The sequence below is a fragment of the Chiloscyllium plagiosum genome, unplaced genomic scaffold, assembly GCF_037043375.1.
Source record: "Chiloscyllium plagiosum isolate Xiang-an unplaced genomic scaffold, Cpla_swu_hap1 HiC_scaffold_2, whole genome shotgun sequence".
Classification (NCBI taxonomy): domain Eukaryota; kingdom Metazoa; phylum Chordata; class Chondrichthyes; order Orectolobiformes; family Hemiscylliidae; genus Chiloscyllium; species Chiloscyllium plagiosum.
The window spans coordinates 36,399,497-36,419,423 of NW_028270140.1; the positions used below are offsets into that span (position 1 = coordinate 36,399,497).

A 19,927-nucleotide genomic window follows, 5' to 3' on the forward strand; every position below is an offset into this window, starting at 1 on the left:
GGGAGACTGATTAGCAAGGTTAGATTTCATGGAATACAGGGAGAACTAGCCATTTGGATACAGAACTGGCTTGAAGGTAGAAGACAGAAGGTGGTTGTGGAGGGTTGTTTTTGAGACTGGAGGCCGGTGACTAGTGGTGTGCCATAAGAATTGATGCTGGGTTCACTGCTTTTTGTCATTTATGTAAATGATTTGGATGTGAACATAGGAGGCATAGTTAGTAAGTTTGCAGATGACACCAAAATTGGAGGTGCAGTGGAAAGTGAAGAAGGTTACCTCAGATTACAACGGGATCTTGATCAGATGGGCCAGTGGGCTGAGAAGTGGCAGATGGAGTTTAATTTAGATAAATGCGAGGTGCTGCATTTTGGAAAGGCAAATCAGAGCAGGTCTTATATACTTAATGGTAAGGTCCTCTGGAGTGTTGCTGAACAAAGAGACCTTGGAGGGCAGGTTCATAGCTCCTTGAAAGTAGAGTCTCAGGTAGATAGGATAGTGAAGAAAGCGTTTGGTGCACTTTCCTTTATTGGACAAAGCATGGAGTACAGGAGTTGGGAGGCCATGTTGCAGCTGTACAAGACATTGGTTAGGCTACCTTTGGAATATTGTTTGCAATTTGGTCCTCCTGTTGGAAGGATGTTCTCAAACTTGAAAGGCTTCAGAAAAGATTTACAAGGATTTGCCAGGGTTGGAGGATTTGAGCTCCAGAGTGGGGCTGAATAGGCTGGGGTTGTTTTCCCTGGAGTGTTGGAGACTGAGGGGTGACCTTATAGAGATTTATAAGATCATAAGGGGCATGGATAGGGGACATAGACAATGTCTTTTCCCTGGGGTCGGGGAGTCCAGAACTAGAGGGCACATGTTTAGGTTGTCAGGGGAAAAATTCAAAAAGGACCTAAGGAGCAACTTTTTCATGCAGAGAGTGGTGCCTGTATGGAATGGGCTGCCAGAGGACGTGGTGGAGGCTGGTACAATTGTAATATTTAAAAGACATCTGGATGGGTTTATGAATAGGAAGGGTTTAGAGGGATATGGGCCAAGTGCTGGTAAATGGCACTAAATGAGGTTAGGATATTTGGTCGGTATGGACAAGATGGACTGAAATGTTTGTTTCCGTGCTGTAAATCTCTATGACTCAGTGCTTTTTGAAGTGCAGTCACTGTTGTAATTTATGAAACCTGGCAATGCATTTGTGCTCAATACCTCTCACAAATAACCATGTGGTAATGACCAGTTGTATCTGTTTTTTGATTGATTGAGGGATAAATGTTGGCCAGGACTGCTTTTCTTTGGGAACGTTTACATCCACATCAGAGGCCAGGTAGGGTCTAACCTGAATGATGGCACCTCCAACAGTGCAACACTTCCCCAGTACCACATTGGAATGTCTTTGTTCTTTGGAGTAAGTCTTGACGCAGGTGAGAGCACTACACAACTGACATTTGGTTACTGGTTAGGTGTCAGCTGCAGTGTTTTGGGCACCACATTTCATGACTCCTGAAATAAATGCTTCAGAAAGGATTCTGAGGAGGTTTACCAAGGTGTTACCAGGGTTAAGGAACTTCAGATATGAGGAGAGAATTTTTATATCTCCATTTGAAAGTGTTGGGCCAATAAAATGGCTACTTGGACAGCTCAAGTACCTTATCACATGACAGGTCAGAAATGTTATATTTTTACTGCTAGCTATCATATTCTGTGGAGCAATGGAAGGTGCAAAATCCCTGCTGGTTGTTTTAGATGATGAATCCTGAATTTATCTGGGTAGTGAGTGGAGGTAAGCTAATATTCTTCATTGACGAATGGAGTTTTGAAATCATGTATTATTTGCAATTTCAAGGCTATTTGTTTTCTTTTCATTCCACCCCCGGGAACTGAATGGGACTTTGAACAGAAAATTGTTTGCATGTTGTGTGGATAATTATTGAGAATGGTACGTCGCAAAATTGACTCTGAGCTACACAATGAAGAAAACATCTGTGTGCTTAACTGGTTTGACAATTAAAGTCTGCTATCTGTCAATGTCCCAATGTGTTACAGGCAAATTCAGTCCTTTAAACACTGCGTGTACACAAACTGAGCTGGTGAAGATCCAAGTTTTCTGTTGTGTTGTGTTGCTCCTGGGTACATTGCATGAAACGAAGTTGAAAGTTCCAATTCTGACGAAAGGTCGCTGGACTCAAAACGTTACCTAAATGTTCGACCTTAGTTTACATTTATTTAAGCATGTGGGGAGACATCGAAGCACTCCTTCTGCATTGCCCTGTCGTGTGTAACCCATTTAAGGTGCAGATCTCTGCCAGGAACCATGTCTCAATGCTTTAGCTGTCTGCATTACTTCTCCCAAAGGCAGTGGAGACTTGAAAAGGGATGTTATTGGTTTCTATAGATCCATTAAAGGATGAAAGTTAGATGAATATAGAGAGAGTAAGAAATGGAAGGCTACGTTCATTGGGTGTGAGGAAGCTCTTGCGAAGCACAAACAATACAGGCCTGTTAGGCTGCAGAGCGAGTTCCTCTGCTGCTTGATTTATGTAATCGTTGCACTTATTAAAATAAAAGCTTTCTTGGGATGTGGGTATCACTGGCAAGAGCAGCATTTACAGTGGCCTTTGCTTTAACTGGCTCTTCATGAACTGGCACTCTTGATAAACCAGCAAAAAATATATACCTCACATGGCGTTAAATTAACTGTATCATTCTGTCCAGTTATTATAATTTTTAAATTTATTTACCTCAATGTAAATATACTTATTTTGTGTGGCCATTTGATTTAACAACATCAACAGTTGATACAATTTCAAGTCAAATTCTTCTCAAATGCTGCTATGCCAAATAGTCAGTTCAGGGTATGAGTGAGAAGATTTATTTAAGGCAAAGTTGCATTATTATTAAAGTAATTTATGCTGTACATAAAATATAACCGTGATATGTTTATCTCCTGCATTATATTTCTATTACTTAGTGTGTGTTTTTACATTGAATATGTGGACCTCTTGATTATCTGGAATATTTAATTAATTGGCACACTCCTGATCCCAACTACATCTTAATTCTTTTCATCGTTAGTCTTCTTCCAAAGACAGCATCTTTCTGATCATCATTCGCTTTAGAAGTGTCACCTCTTAAGCTTAAGTATTATGTTAGAAAAAGAATTGCAGAATCTTGATTTAGGATTGGTATTTCCTCAATAATGCTTACATGTCATTTTAAAAAAAAAAATCATTCATGGGATTTAAGAGTTGCTGACTGAGCCAACACTTAATGCCTGTATCTAGCTGCCCTTAAAGAAATGGTGGTGAGCTGCCTTCATGAACCACTGCGAATCCACGTGCTGTAGGTAGACACACAATGCCATTCAGGAGAGAACGCCAGGATCTTGACCCAAAGACATTTGAAGGAACATGCTATATTTTCAAGCCATGATGGTGAGTGGCTTATAGTATACATTGCAGAAGAGGCCCTTCAGTCCATCATGTCTGTACTGCCAACATTCTTGTAAGTTGCTTGGAGAAGCTCTTACAGGTGATGGTGTTCCCACATATATCTTGTACCCTTGTTCTTTTCGATGGACCTGTCATTTGTTCAGAATTTGTGGTGATTATGGCAATTTTTCTCACCAAACTGGATGAAGGCTGCTACATTTTCTTGGTAGAAAATGCATTGCCACTCGTTCTGCATTCTTACTGACAATATGGTTTTCCTAATTTCAGGGAGACATTGATTAACGTAATCCGTTCTCAGATACCCCCTGATCACAATTGTGGCCTATGCACATTTTGGTTCCCATATATTTTGGAGTGTATTTGGGAGGGACAGATTTGGCTTGAGATACTTGGGTTCCACCAATAGCTGAGTGGGTAAATGCTGATTGGGATGTTTTGTGTAGTCGTATACACTGGCAACAATTAATCACTGATCTGTGCAGTGATTTCTAATCTTGGTCAATTTCACCTTGGTGTCTTCTGAAGAAGGTGAAAACAATTACCTCGGATTCTTCATTCCTCAAAGTTATCTGAGTGGCTTCCTTTTGGAAAAAGTGGATATTCTGGTTGAGAATAGAATTGTAGTTACCTCAGTAATTCCTCTAACCTTCGTCCTGATCCAATTGAACAATGTGGCACATTCTTGCTGCAGGCTACAAAAGAAGGGGAGACACTTTGGGTGAGGAACTGTTGGACTAACACTTAAATAATGGTTTACTCAATACAAATGACGCTTTTCCTAACGGAAAGAAAGAAGTGGGTTGGACGTGGTGGAGACAGAGGGGAATAAGTTTGGATGTGCATAGCTACAATTGCGTGGGTGTCCCAGTGCCAAGGTTTGGAGTTTAACAATGTTTCTATTATCGACTGGTTTGCAACAAAAGAATTCTGGGTGAAAGGTTCACTAATTTTGGTGTAGACTCTAGGATAACGGAATGCAGTTTATTGCAAAGTTTCACACACAGTTGCAAATTCCTCCCTCGAAGTGGTTATGCTGAAGTGGTTTACTGTGTGACCTTGGCATTCTGATTTTGTTACTGTTGACTGCATGATGTGAAGGAGGTTCTTCGGCAGCTGTGTGATCTCTGAGCAATGGACTTTTTGTATTTACTTGGTGGGGTAATGTGCATTCCACTAATTTCTCTGCATAATTGTAATGGGGGAGGGTGGGGTAAAATGACTTGAGGTAAGGAGTTCAAGTGACAGAACATGATTTACTAGATCACATTGTGGCATTTATTACAACACTGGTTTGAAAGGAATTTGTCTGAAGAAACACAGGAACAACATCAAAATAAATTAGAACTGATCTTCACCAGTGATGATTGTGAGGTATGTGCAACCGAATTTTTCTTGTTAATCTCATTCAATGATTTTGGAGTTTAAGAATCCAGACTAAGATGATACCCAGCAAAATTGACTTTCTGGAACACTTCCTTTCTTTTTGCTATTTCCCTCTCAGAGGTCATTTTTATTTGAAGGATGTTATGGTTCCAGCTGATGTTACTGTTAGACCAGTTTGATCCCAGACTGAAATCTGGCTTTATAGCTCTTGTAAACAAGGTGGTCTTTCACTGAAACATAAACATAAACACTCAATCATTCAGATTTGGTTTTAATAATAAAACAGAAGTTCATTACACACAAGAAATGAAGATGAAATAAAACAAGCCAGTCAACTATCTTATGACGCAATCTGAAATATTTAAAAAAACACAGCAAAATAAAACCTGATCAATTTTGAACACCTCACTTTTCAATGGTCAAATACAAGAGACAGTGTTCCCTTCTCAATTACTTCTTTAAATATGTGGAGAAAGAAATAGAGGCTAAAGAATGTAAAGAAATACACTTTGATGTTGCAAAAAAGTTCACATTACAGAGGAGGAAGTTTGGGTGGTCTTAAAGAATTCAGAGGTGGATCAATCTCCAGGACCTGACGATGTATCCCAAAATGTTGTGGGAAGGAAGGGAAGAAATTGCGACACCCCTTGTAGAAATATTTGCATAATTTATAACTATGGGTGAAGTGCCTGATGACTGGAGGATGGCTAATGTTGTGCAGACAAACTGGGGAACTATAGACCTGAGAGTCTGACTTTGGTTAGATGAGAATATAGGCATGATTAACAATTTTGTAGATAAGACCAAAATTGGTGGCAAAGTAGACTCTGAAGAAGGTTTTCTAAGATTACAAAGGGATCTTGATCAATGGGTCAGTGGGCTGGAAAATGGCAGGTGGAGTTCAATCTGGATAATACAAAGTATTGCAATTTAGTACAAAAAAAAAGGGTAGGGCTTACACAATTAATGAAATCGCCTTAGGTTTTTTGGAGAACACAGGGACCTAATTGTTTGAAGTTTCCGTTACATTATAGACAGGTGGTTAAAGACATTTAGCATGCTTGCATTCATTGCTTACTCAGACCTTTGAGTACAGGAGTTGGGAACTCCATCTCTGTGCAGATTTTGAAAGTAAAACCCAGACTTTGGTATGTGGTCACATTAACTCAGTCCTGATGAAGGGCTTTTGCCTGAAACAGCGATTCTCCTGCGCCTTGGATGCTGCCGACCTGCTGAGCTTTTTCAGCACCACACTCTTGACTCTAATCTCCAGCATCTGCAGTCTTCACTCCCTGTAGGAGTTGAGAAATCATGTTGAGGTTTTACAGGACATTGGTGAGGCCTTTTCTGGAATACTGTGTCGAGTTCTGGTTGCCTAGTTATAGAAAGGATATTATCCATCCGGAGAGGGTTCAGAAGTGATGTTGCAAGGTATGGAAGGTTTATGTTATAAAGCCTGAATAGGCTGGGATTTTATTCACTCGAGCTTAGGAGGTTGTAAAATAAAAAGAGGTATAGATAGGATTAGTTGTCTTTTCCCTCGGAAGAGGGATTTCAAGTCTAGGAGGCACATTTTTAAGGTGAGAGATTTAAAAATGTCACGAGGGGCAATTTTTTTTTTGCACAGAGGGTGATTCACTTGTGGAGTGAACTTCCTGAGGAAATGGTGGATGTGGGCACAGTTACAATGTTTAAAAGACATTTGATTGGTACATTAATAGTTAAGGTTTGGATGGATACTAGTCAAGAGCAGACAGCTGGGACTAATTTGGTTTGGGATTATGTTAAGCATGGACCAGTTGAAATGTTTCTGTGCTGTATGACTCTATGAATTGATTATTTCTTTCAGTCCCTGGTCTTGAGAGCTTGGTGGTCTTTTTGTTGATTATTCAAACAACTAAGGTTAAGCTTTCTTTGCTTCAAATACTTCCATGATGTCTCTAACCAAACAGTTCTGGTGTGGAATTTTCAAACTAAACCTTTACAGTGAGGTAGCCTACTTCTTAATTGTTCTGAACTAACTCTTTTCTCCAGGATAAACTGTTCTTGCATTTGACCTCAGCCAGGTCGTCTGTCAACTGCCCTCATAAATTTTCCAATTTATGGATTTTCTTAAACCACTGAATTAATTCTTGAACTTCAATTCCAAACACAAACTGATGCCTTTTAATTTTCACACTCTCAGATTGTAAAATTCTCATAATGCAAATTCCCATTATAACATCAAGAATTCCTGAGTTACTTGTTCTGTGACATAAACTGACTTAAATTAATGGCTGCAGATATGCTGACAACTTTGTGGGCGGCACGGTGGCACAGTGATTAGCACTGCTGCCTCACAGCGCCAGAGACCCGGGTTCAATTCCCGCCTCAGGCGACGGACCGTGTGGAGTTTGCACGTTCTCCCCGTGTCTGCGTGGGTTTCCTCCCACAGTCCAAAGATGTGCAGGTCAGGTGAATTGGCCATGCTAAATTGCCCGTAGTGTTAGGTAAGGTGTAGATGTAGGGGTATGGGTGGGTTGCGCTTTGGCGGGTCGGTGTGGACTTGTTGGGCCGAAGGGCCTGTTTCCACACTGTAAGGTGATCTGATCTGATCTAATCACATCTTCTCTCTTAATTATTAAAGCATTTCATACATAAAGACTAAAACCTATAAGGCACTAGTTCAAAATCCACACTCTAAAATAAATGATGGTTATATACATAAATCACACATCTTGCATCATAAGAGATGCGACTCACTTGTATCATCCAAGTGTAAATCAGATATTGAATTTTAATTAGCTGTGCAGTTGTTGAGGATGGAAAATCAAATCAAGGCAATTCCCACATTCAGCCACCTCTTCAAGCAGATTCAATGAGAAACATCTCACAATTGATGGGGATAGTGCAATTTTAAGATAGAAAAATATCTCTGGCTTTTCAGAGGGGATTATTTCAAGTTGAATGTCAAGCCAAAAGTTATGACATTTTAAAATGAGTTTTCAGAAGTAGAGAATGAGACAGTTTTTTTTTTAGGAATACCCAGATATTGAAGTTAGACAGTAAAAGCACACAGAGAATGGCAGAAGAGATCAGAGTGCAGGAAGCCCTTAGCTCTGGCAACAAGAGTCCAGAGGATGGAAGAGGACAGAGAGAAGGATTTAAACATGCTAAGGAGAGACCTTAAGTTGGAACCTGTCCCGTATAGGTTGGCAAGGTGGCTAGCCACGGCTAATTGGAACTTAGTGTAACTTAAGTTAGACAGGCGATTCAGCAAAATAACACTCTGAATGAAACCTCAAAGGATGACCTTGTAAAGGTTTATGAAATCATGATGGACAGAGATAAGGTGAATGACAAGAGTCTTTTCCCTAGGGTGGGGGAGTTCAAAACTTGGGTGGCATACTTTGAAGGTCAGAGGGGAAAGATTTAAAAAGGACATGGGGGCAACTTATTTACACCAAGTGGTTTGTGTATGGAAGTGGTGGATGCAGGTACAGTTCCAATATTTTGATAAGTACATGAACAGGAAAGGTTTGGAGAGATAAGGGCCAAACGCAGCTAGGTGGTTTGGTCAGTGTGGACAAGTTAGACCGAAGGGTCTGTTTCCATGCTGTCTGGATCTATGACTATAATAGGGGAATTCTGACTTCCATATTGCCCATAACAGATCCAGAAAAAAATTGACAATCCAAAACCTCAAAAGAGGTGATTAGCATTAGATATTTTCTAATATTTCCCAAAATGAACCCAGGAAAAAATTAATTCCTCAGAGAATGGTAACTATAGGGATCTTAAGACTAAAGCGAATAGCTTTTCAGGGAAGCAAGGTGAACATTTGAGGCAAAAAGGAGTGAACAATTATTCTGAGAGGTTGAAGATACAGAGGAGATGAATTCAGCATTAACTTATTTAGCTGAAAGTCATGCTGTAACTCTGTTATAATGCTCATATCTGATTTATGTTACATGTACCTTTTAAAGACAAGTCCTTAAGTCTTGGATCTTGCTCATTTTTTTTCATGCATGAGCATGGTAAATTGGGCCCAAGGTAATAGTGTGCACTCCTTATCTCGTAAATATCTGGTATAAACCAACAGTTTGCCTTAAAGTCTGTTGTACAAATGAGTTTCTCTGCATCAGGTACCTCGCTGATGGGTGGGGAATAAAATTATAGTTAGTTGTGACAATGTAGCAGAAAGAAAATCAACATCGATGCATCAAACTGTCTGGAAATTGAATCGATTCTTTACTCTTGCCCTTTCATCTATCCTAGTGTGTCCTTCCTGTGCTCCAGTAAGCAGCTGCTATATTGCCTAGAATGAGTTGTTTGCCAGTGAGGTTTACGACACCCTCTCTGCCACTCAGTTCTGTTGGTGTCTGTCAATAATTCTATATTTAACCTATACACAGTAAGACTGTGTGATATAATCATTGTCATTTTTTACCTATTTAACAACATTGAGTCTTTCTACAAAAAACAGACTGCACGGGTTCAGTAAAGCAGCTCATAGCCACTTTCACAAGGGCAGCGGAGGGATGCAGTGAATGCTGGCCCATCCAGTGACACTCACTTCCCATGAATGAATGTTTTAAAAATCCTGTCCTCCCTTCTTGGCATCAATCAAAGTGAACAATGTAGGAGAGAATGGAACATTGTGCATATATTGTTCCCATTGGCAGGCTGACATAATCCCTGTGCTCCTGTATCCTGAATAGAATTTTCCTGCCCACCCTTCAGTTTGGTTACATTTCCATATTTTGTTTTCTTTTATTATTGTGTTAATAAAGAATTAATTTGAATACCATTAGGTTATACGTGTATAAGCCCTGGATGTTGTCGCAATATTACTTAGCCGTGACGGCAAGGTTAATTTTCATGACCATAAACACCACTTCCAAGGGGTGACTTAGTTGTTAGTTCATTCAATTTATGAGGAGAAAGTGAGGTCTGCAGATGCTGGAGATCAGAGCTGGAAATGTGTTGCTGGAAAAGCGCAGCAGGTCAGACAGCATCCAGGGAACAGGAGAATCGACGTTTCGGGCATAAGCCCTTCTTCAGGAATGGGGAAAGTTTGACCAGCAGGCTAAGATAAAAGGTAGGGAGGAGGGACTTGGGGGAGGGGCGTCGGAAATGTGATAGGTGGAAAGAGGTCAAGGTGAGGGTGATAGGTCAGACTGGGGTGGGGGCGGAGAGGTCGGGAAGAAGATCTCAGGTTAGGAAGGCGGTGCTGAATTTGATGGATTTGACTGAGACAGGGTGGGGGGAGGGGAAATGAGGAAACTGGTGAAATCCGAGTTCATCCCTTGTGGTTGGAGGGTTCCTAGCCGGAAGATGAGGCGTTCTTCCTCCAACCGTCGTTTTGTTGTGGTCTGACGATGGAGGAGTCCAAAGACCTGCATATCCTTGGTGGAGTGGGAGGGGGAATTGAAATGTTGAGCTACAGGGTGGTTGGGTTGGTTGGTCCGGGTGTCCCAGAGGTGTTCTCTGAAACGCTCCGCAAGTAGCCGGCCTGTCTCCCCAATATAGAGGAGGCCACATCGGGTGCAGAGGATGCAATAGATGATATGTGGAGGTGCAGGTGAATCTGTGGCGGATATGGAAGTTTCCTTTGGGGCCTTGGAGGGAGGTGAGGGGGGAGGTGTGGGCGCAAGTCTTGCACCTCCTGCGGTTGCAGGGGAAGGTGCCGGGAGTGGAGGTTGGGTTGGTGGGGGGGTGTGGATCTGACGAGGGAGTCACGGAGGGAGTGGTCTTTACGGAATGCTGATAGGGGAGGGGAGGGAAATATATCCTTGGTGGTGGGGTCCGTTTGGAGGTAGCGGAAATGACGGCGGATGATGCGCTGTACATGGATAGCGGAAATGACGGCGGATGATGCGCTGTACATGGATAGCGGAAATGACGGCGGATGATGCGCTGTACATGGATAGCGGAAATGACGGCGGATGATGCGCTGTACATGGATACAGCGCATCATCCGCCGTCATTTCCGCTACCTCCAAACGGACCCCACCACCAAGGATATAGTTCCCTCCCCTCCCCTATCAGCATTCCGTAAAGACCACTCCCTCCGTGATTCATTAATTTCAGACCATAACTGCTGCACCCATTTTATCTTGTTTCTTTCATTATTAATTGACTTTAAAACGCACTTTGGAAGCACTGCTGCCTCACAGTGCCAGGGACCCGGGTTCGATTCCAGCTTTGGGTGTTCCATGTGGAGTTTGCATTTTCTCCCCATGACTGTGTGAATTTCCTCCAGGTGCTTCCATTTCCTCCCATAGTCCAAAGATGTGCAGGTTAGGTGGATTGGCCATGCTAAATTGCTCATCATGTGGAGGCTAGGTGGGTTAGCCAAGGGAAATGGAGAGTTATGTGGATAGGGTGGGAGGTTTAGTTTGGGTGGGATGCTCTCTTTGCAGACTTGATGGGCCAAATGGCCTCTTTACTCACTGTCTGGATTCTTTAATTGGTACTGATCCTCAAATTTGCATTTAGTCAGCTGCTAATCAGTCATTTGCACCTCCAATGCAAATAGCTTTTTGTTTCTTTACCTTATGCCTTGTATCTCTTGTCAGTTGATTTCTCGTGTTCTCCACCCTATCCTTCCCTTTTGTTCTCTCCCAGGCACACTGTTTATGAAGAAGAGTCATACTCTATTTCTGTTTGCAGATGTTGCCTGACGTGTTGGATATTTCAGCCACTTTTCCTTTTGTTTTATTTTAGAGGGGTTTCTGTTTGTCTTGCTCACAGAGTGGAGATTCCAAAATTGAAATTTACACAATTTAAATTGACAGTGTAGTGTAGCAGAACAGGTAGATGTTGCAGACAGCAAGAATTTATGTAGCGTGCTAGTCATCCCAAAAAGAATTCCCAAGTGCTTCACATGGGCACCGTCAGGCAAAAATGGATACTAAGATTAAGAAGCCAGAATTAGAAAGAGTAAACATAGGCTTTGTCTAAGAGTTTTGTGATGGGTTGTATGAGAGGTTGAAGTGTTTCGGAACAAATTCTTGAATGTGGCACCAAGATAATTAAAGGTATAGGACTACAATTTTTCATTCGGTTGAGAAAAGAGAGAGTCTGAGTTTCCACAGCACCTTTCATGACTTCTGGATTCCTTAAAGCACTTTAACAACCAGTGCTGTTGTTGTTTAATGTATGAAATGTGGCAGACAATTTGCAAAAGCCATAGCAGTGGTGAGATAATAACCTGACTGTTAGGATGTTGGTTGAGGGATTAAAGTTGGCCAGGACATGGGAGGAAAACTCCCTGCTCCTCTTTGAGGTAGTTGATGGCAAAGGATTCCACCCCAACAGTGGCAGGTGGTGTCTTGGTTTAACATTTCTCCCAGACCATGCAGGACTCCTATTGTTACACTAGAATGTCAGCCTAAATTTTGCTGTCCATTTTCTGCAATCTTACTTGATTCAGAGGATTGGTGGAGAGGCTGGGGGTTTGCAAGAGACTCATATCGATGCTTTTAGGATTTATTTCTCTCTCTCTGCAACCAAAACTGAAATGCTTGCCATTCACCTCTCTACTATTAATGGGAGCTGGGGTTCTGCAAAATGGCTACCACATATGTCTTCAATACAGACTCACTATATTTTAGAAGTAATTTATGGTTTCTGAAACACTGGGGCATTTATGGAATGATGAAGTGCCTAATTCTTTTCTTTCATGGATAAATTGAATGTTTGACTGAAACAACTTCAGCTTCCCATTAGTTGAATGCTGTGAAAATCTCATGAATTTGGGATACTCCAGTCTGTCAGTGAAAACCACAAACCTTAATGATGCAAAACAGCTTGTCACGTGGATGTATGAAACAAGGAGGACACTGTTTATATCACTGATTCTGATGATCACACTGCAGTTATTTTACATTTTGTTTCATCCAATACTACCAGTGAGGAATCACATTACATGTTTAATGTCCTTTGTTAACATGTTTTGATGCACAAATTTGCAGCATTGTTATGTCCAGCAGTATTTCAGTTATATACACCTTTCACTCTAATGATGAAATCATCAACAATCATCACATTTAAAGCTAACTTGCAAAGCCATGACCTTGACCACTTGGAAGAGGAAATGCAGTAGATGCAAGGGCACACAATTTGCTCAGAACCTGATTGACAGCATAGTTGAATATTTCTCTTTTCCAGTGTTCAAGAAACTCGTCACTTTTTTGTCAAACTATTCACAAAGCACGTGTTAACACAGATGCTAAGCGCAGCAACTGATCTGAAGTTGTGAAATACTGCCACTGGATTCTATCTTTTTAGAGCTAGATCGCTCTCTCTTGCCAAAAAAAAAACCAAATACTCACCCTGTCTGGTTTTCTGAAGATTAAATTTTATGGAGGTGATTGTGTGTTCTGGCTCATTCAATGAGTCCAAGGTGCTATGGCACCATGCAGAGTAATGTGCATTTTTACACGTATATTGTGGTCTGGAGCTATGGTTATTGATGGCAAACGCTCCAACTTTTTATCCATCACATAAATGACCAGGAGACACTCCTGCTCTTACTGCCTACCACTGGTGTGTGTTGGAAGGATTTACAAATTACAAACTGGTTTGGTTGTGTGATGAATCCCTTGGCCATCAAGTTGTGGAGTAGGATTTGAAAATGGCGATTCTGATTCATAGGCAGGAACACTTCCCTCCGTGCCGCAAGACCTCCCATTAAATATTGTACCCCATCTCATATTCAACCAATGGAACAAGTATAAGATAACCGAGAACCTATAATTTGCTATGATTACTATCCTTCTCAAAACAGTTTAGGAATATTTGTAGTTTGCTGTTTTATCCTTGGGTGTTTTGTTTTGTTTTTGCCTTGTCCTTCCTGTTTTTCACATGATTTGTTTTATTTTACTGCCTTATGTTACATTTGTTACATTCCTGTAAGATGACAAGGTTTGCACCTCCTGTCTCTGGTCAGTCCTTTGACCATCCCCCTTCCCAGAATGCGACTTCCTGTGTTGATAGAGACTGGGCAAGCTGACCTTCAATAATGTCGATTCTGCTTCACCAGGAAGTGAAAAGAGAGAGAGAAAGAGAGACTGGTGGTGGTGGGGGCGGGGAGGGTGCCTTTTCCTAAACGCTAGGAGGAAACTGGTTTGGCAAGTCATTCTACCAAAGATACATTTCAGTGAGCTTTTTTATTCAACTTAGACTCCTGCTGTGAACTGAGCAAGGAACCAAGACAAACAGTCTGATGACTCATGATATATTAGAAATTCATTTGCCTAACTTTAGGAAGTCTGGTAAAAATGGCTTGATTTAAACATTTTTTAATAGTTTTACTCATAACTCCTTAGCCTTACTCCACCCTATCTGTTTAACCCCCACAGTCTCCTGAGACCTTTGTGTTCCTCCACTCCTGCCCTCTTGCGCACATCTGATATTTTTCTTGTTGGTGTACCGTTGGCAGCTCTGTCATCAGCTGCTTAGAGCCAGAGCTCCAGAATTCTCTCCCTTCATCACTACCTCTCCTTTTTAAGGCTCCTTATAAAATCAAGCTTCCTGTCCGAGCATCCCCTTATAAGACTCTGTTTCTAATTCTGTTTGATATTTGATTCTGTAAAGTGCTGTGGGCTGTGTTACTGAACAAAAGGTGCTATAAGATCAGGGTGACAGCATTTGGCCTCCTGTGGCCCTCACAGAACGGAAGTCAATGGGAATCTAATTGGAGTTGCTTGCACAAAGGAAGACAGTAATGGCAATCAGAAGTCAAGTACTCAATCCCAGGACATTGATGCTCGAGTCCTTGAGGATTATGTTTGAGGCCCAATAATGTTCAACTCCTTCATCAATGATCTTTATTACAATTCCTGTGGAGACCTCCATTTTTAAAAACAGGTACTGTTGAACGTTGCTAAGAGTTGACGGGACGTCACAATGAGGTATCCAGTTTTAAGACACTTTCTGCAACAAACAGATTAAAAGCAAATTCACTAAACACTATTTTTAATCAGCAACTTAGACTTTAAAGCACAGGACGTAACTTTTAACAAAAAACTATATATCAGGCAGATGTTTAACTATCCTTTAAATGGATATTTGAGTTCTCCCAGACCACTCCAAAATGATTCTTGGCTCTTTTAGCAGACTGGAAACCTTTTACTTGAGCACTGTTTTAAAAGGTGTGAACTTTCCTGTAGATATCTCCCTATAGCTTAAGCTGAACAAATCTTTCAACTTCTAAACTCACCATGACATTGTCTTTCTATTCCAAGTATAAGCTCGCAATTACATCCCCGCACGTTGAACTCTGTGGCATCTAACTGCCCTCTGTTGCTCCCAGACCTTTGAATGCTTACCTAAAATGCGAGAGAAGTCATAGAATCCTTTCTGTTTTTAAATCTCATCTCCTCAGCAGTGTGAATCACACGGGCCTCGTGTCCAGATACAAATACAAGTCTGCTTTATTGTGAAAATAACTGAGCCATTTCAGGCATAACTGTGTGCAATCCGACATTCTCAACATTTTTCTGGGCCCTTTGAGTCTAGAAGTCTCCTGCATGACTGTTTGCACATAGACTGCTGTCATTGTCACAAGTGTAAACACCTTACATCTTTTCACCGGGAATTGATCTGGGCCCCCTTTTAACAAACAAATGACCTGGACATGCAGTCACATGACCTCATTCACTTTACCTTAAGTTAATGATGCCGTCACAAACATGACATTCTGAACACTTTCACTCCATCACAAGATTAGAAGTAGGATGTTTCCTGATTATTTTACTCTGTTCAATACCATTTGCGACTTCCTAGGATCAAAAATAGTCAGTTTGTAGCAAAAAACTGAACAACGTTCATCCTTTGGTGATTTTGAGGTGAATGTCACTTCAGTCAAATGCAAGGTAATGAAGGTCTGTGGATGGTTCTGTACAAATGTGGCTGGCCAAAAAAGATGTTCAGTGTCAAATATTAATTTCATGATGGCCAGTGCAATACAAGGCGGCGCACCATTGGATACCTTTACTGCAACCAGTCACTGCCCATGTTAATTCCCCTTCCCACTCTCTTTCTGACATAACCATCATTGGCCTCCTTCATTGCCATAAATTGGAGGAGCAACACTCATCTTCCACCTGGGCAGCCTACAACCCGGAGATCTCAACATTGAGTTGAGTCTCCAATTTCAAATAATGTCCCTTCCCAGCCTCTTCCCCCTCCCTTCCATTCTGCCTGCCACCAACCAAATTAATTCCTCCCATTGACCAATCAGATTGTACCCTCTACCTATCCCCACTTCACCACCCTGCCTCACCATCCCCTTTATCTGCAGCTCCCCCCACACCCACCTCCAGTCTTGAATAAGGGTTACACCCGAAACATCGACTTCTACACCTCCTGATGCTGCCTGGGTTGCTGTGTTCTTCCAGCCACCTGCCTGTCCCTTGGATTCCAGAATCTTCAGAATTTTGTCTCTAACCAGTGGCACCAAGCAAGGCTGTTTATTGGTCAAGATGGGGGCGGAGTAGGGCTCCTGTGCCGGGGCCCGTCCACTTTGACCGCTGCTCTTTTCCTTTTTCTCTTACTTCCCTTTACTTCGATTGGCAGTGGTGAGGAATCCCAGTGAGGACTTGAGTGAACCCAATATGGATTTTGTGGCGACAGTGACTGGGCCCCTACTTACTTTCCCAAAACGAGCATGGGACCTGATGTCAAAATAGGCAGCTGCTGCATCAGTGGAGCTGACATTGGCAGGGTAGGCCCAGCGGCCAAAGATGGTGCTTGAGGATCAGCGACTTGGTCATTGATTTGGTCCTGTGCTGGTGGCCATGGAAGAGAAACGGCCCAGTGGTGAAAGATGGCACCTAAAGAGAGGTGAAAGGGCAGCTCAGTGACATTGAGATGGGCCAGCAGTGAAATATGCAGCTATGACATTGGTGGGTCTGGCATGGGCAATGGCGAGGTGGAGGCAGAGGAGAATTAGCTGAGTTTGAAAGATGGCGCCTGAAGAGTGGCGATTTCTACGTTGGTTGGTTCAGGTCTCAACAGAGGCAAGGTTTCGGAGGAGGAACATCAATGCAGATGTCATTGATGAGCTGGCTCGGGAATGATGGACTCTTTAAGATTTTTTTTTATTATTCTCAAAACTATTCGAACTGGCGCCAGATTGTGGCAGTGGTAGAAATGCTTTTCACTATTTTACTCTTTATCTCACTGTAAAATACATGTGACAATAAAAATTATTCATTTGCATTGGCTCCAAATCTGTTTGTCATGTTCTTCTCAGCCATGTTCCTGAATACATCTATGTACATAGATGTACCACTTAATTCAGGACAGATGGCAACATCTTTAACTTTCAAAGGCTCAATATTAATGAACAGCGACTAAGTGAACTCCTGTTCAGGATACTCTCACATACATTGGAGAATATTCAGTTGCTGTTGATTGCCCTGGCCTCAGACCATGTTGGCCTGACAGTGAACCTGAAGAAAACCAAGAACTTGTGTCAACCCACACCTGTCCTCATACTTCAAGACCTCCTTGTCAATCTGAACTGCATAATGCTGCATCCAGTACAGACTTTTGCAACCTTGAGACTGTCCTCTCTAATAACATTGGTTAATGATCTGAACCATTGCCTATCAAAGCTAGCTCAAGATTTGGTATTGTGGATTTTGGAAAGAGTGTGAGGTTAGTCTTGGAGGAAAGGTCAATGTCAACCGGTAGTGCTTCTGGCATCACTCCATTACAGGGCATGTCACTCAGACAACCTCCTGCAGTAACTAGAAGCATTCCATCGTCACTTAGCTTATTTACAACATCAGGTGATGGAACAAAATCCCTAACATTGAAATTGTTGTACTTGAGATTAAGAACAGTCTCATTAGAGAACAGCTTCACTGGATCAGTCATTGGGTTCACTTTGGCAATTTCAGCCAACCAACGGCAGTTCTCTGAAGCATCCTGAGCCACGCAATCTGCACCACAGTACTTCCCAAACTTGGTTATGACACTAATCCTAAAGTCAACTTTGGAAAGAGAGCTGGCAAATTGGATTCTGATATGAAAGGGAAAATAATCTTGGACAAGACTAAATGGAGTAGTCCTGGTCATCAAACAATTTCAAGGTTGGAAAATAACAGGGTCAACTGCATTTAGTAGAGGGGAGCACAGTGCAAAGCAAATGACCCCAACTGTCCCTCCAACGCTGACATCGTTGCAATATTTGCAATTGGTTATGTATATTGAAACCTAGTTTAATGTCATATGAGATAACATCAATTCAGACTGTAAACTGGCTCTTTTTTCTTATTGCTAAGCTCTCATCTGTTGACTCAATGGGAAAATAAAATGAATAGAGAGCAAAGGGTTCCAAAGACTGTAGGATGTTTAACCAGAGGGAACATTAACATAATTGCTCTAGCCAGTTTGCAAATGAATAAAAGATGTTTGGTGGAACAAGTGGGTTCGAATTTGGGATGTATTGCTTGACTATATTCTACAGTCTCCATAATGGAATTAGCGATATACTTAAAGGATAAAAGTTTGCAAGGGTACAGGATAAAAGCAGAGTATGGGACTAGCTGGATTTTTCTTCATAAGAGCTGGAAGAGACTTCATAGGCTGATAGGCCATCTGCTGTTCAGAACTGCTCCATAATTCTTTTACAAATTCAGTCATCTCTACCAGGTATAATGCCTTCCTTTGGTGTGTATTTTGTTTTATGTCCTGGTCAATCTCCTGCAAAAAAAACCTGAGCTTTTAAAACTTTTTAATGCTGAAAAGCAGTCCCAGGGCTTGCACTGTTTCAGCAGACAACCACGAACAAGTGTCCCATGCATTGCATGAGGTACCATTTATATAGCACCTGTTCTTACCACTGCATGCATTCAGCTTGGAGCTGTAACCAATATAATGGATCGAGTCTCCAGGCAATTGTCTGTCTTGCTTTCAAGTGAATTGAATGGGCCAGGGAGGTTGTGCCTGTTACTTGGAAGAGCATGAAAGCGAAGATGTATTTTTAGCTAGTTACTAGGCTACTGATGACTGCATGATGTGTGTCAGCCCATTGGTTGCTTAAGCACATGTTTAACCAAAATAAAAATGTGTTCTTATTCCAATATTTGAATAGGGGCCTCATTAATATTGGTAAAGATTGCACTGTGTGGCTGTTCCAGTGATTTCAATGAATTTGGATGACTGATTGCCAGCTGTCTCGATCTTTCAGCTTAAGCAGCCAGTATTTTTGCTTACAAAGGTGTTATTTAAGCCAGATTTTCTCAAAGAGCATATACCTGAATCAGCATTTTTAAACTGGATCATCTATGTTCCCAATACAACTTGTACATTACGTTGTGAAGTACGTTATGTTGTGAAGCCTCACATTTGCCGCCTTATTGGTTTGGTTTGACAACTTTCAATGAAGTGCTGCATTTAGACTCTGCAATGCCAAGGTTATGAAGGAAAGGAGTGGTCCTTTTGCCCTGGTGCTGATACCTACCTGGAAGCTTAGAGTTCATGCTTTCCTGTGTTTAGTGACAAACGAGACATGCAAAGCAGCATTAATGCTCTGAAGAAGGGTCACTGGACTCCAAACATTTAAAACTGTTTTCTCTTCACAAGTATTGCCAGAGCTGCTGAGTTTCTCCAGCAGTTTCTGTTTTTATTTGTTTCAAAGCTTGTACATTTTTATCCAAAGCTTGTTTTCTTTTCTTAAAATGTTGCTCACCCGCCCTTAGAGGATATGACTTGACGGGCAGCTTGTTATGTGAAGCATGGCCGTACAGGAGTCTGTCCCGCTCTTATTGCCTGCCATTGGTGTGCTGGACACACGGATTGATAATCAACCTTCTTGAATGGCATCTTCTGTGACTATGCATGAAGGAGGCCTTGAACCTGTAACTTCTGACTCCGAGGGAAGCAGTCGGTCCACTACCTCATAAAATCCAGCCAGAAAATTGTATATTCAATGGAGACAGGTCTGGCCTCTGCTGTGACACTATTTGAAGTCAAACAATCTATAAGCGCTCTCCTTTTAAGATTTGTTCATCAGCATCTTTTGGAATTTGCACATTTGTTTTCTGTTGACAATGATTTTTCTGCGGGTGAGGTACTGGAGGATGCTGGGACACAGCGTG

At 41.7% G+C, this 19,927-nt stretch overlaps 1 protein-coding gene across 1 annotated transcript in view; it reads left to right on the forward strand.

Annotated features, from left to right (window-relative positions):
• The window catches only part of hsdl2 (hydroxysteroid dehydrogenase like 2), a 131,881-nt gene that overhangs the window by 25,850 nt on the left and 86,104 nt on the right, over positions 1-19,927 (forward strand). The gene's annotated exons all lie outside the window — the stretch shown is intronic.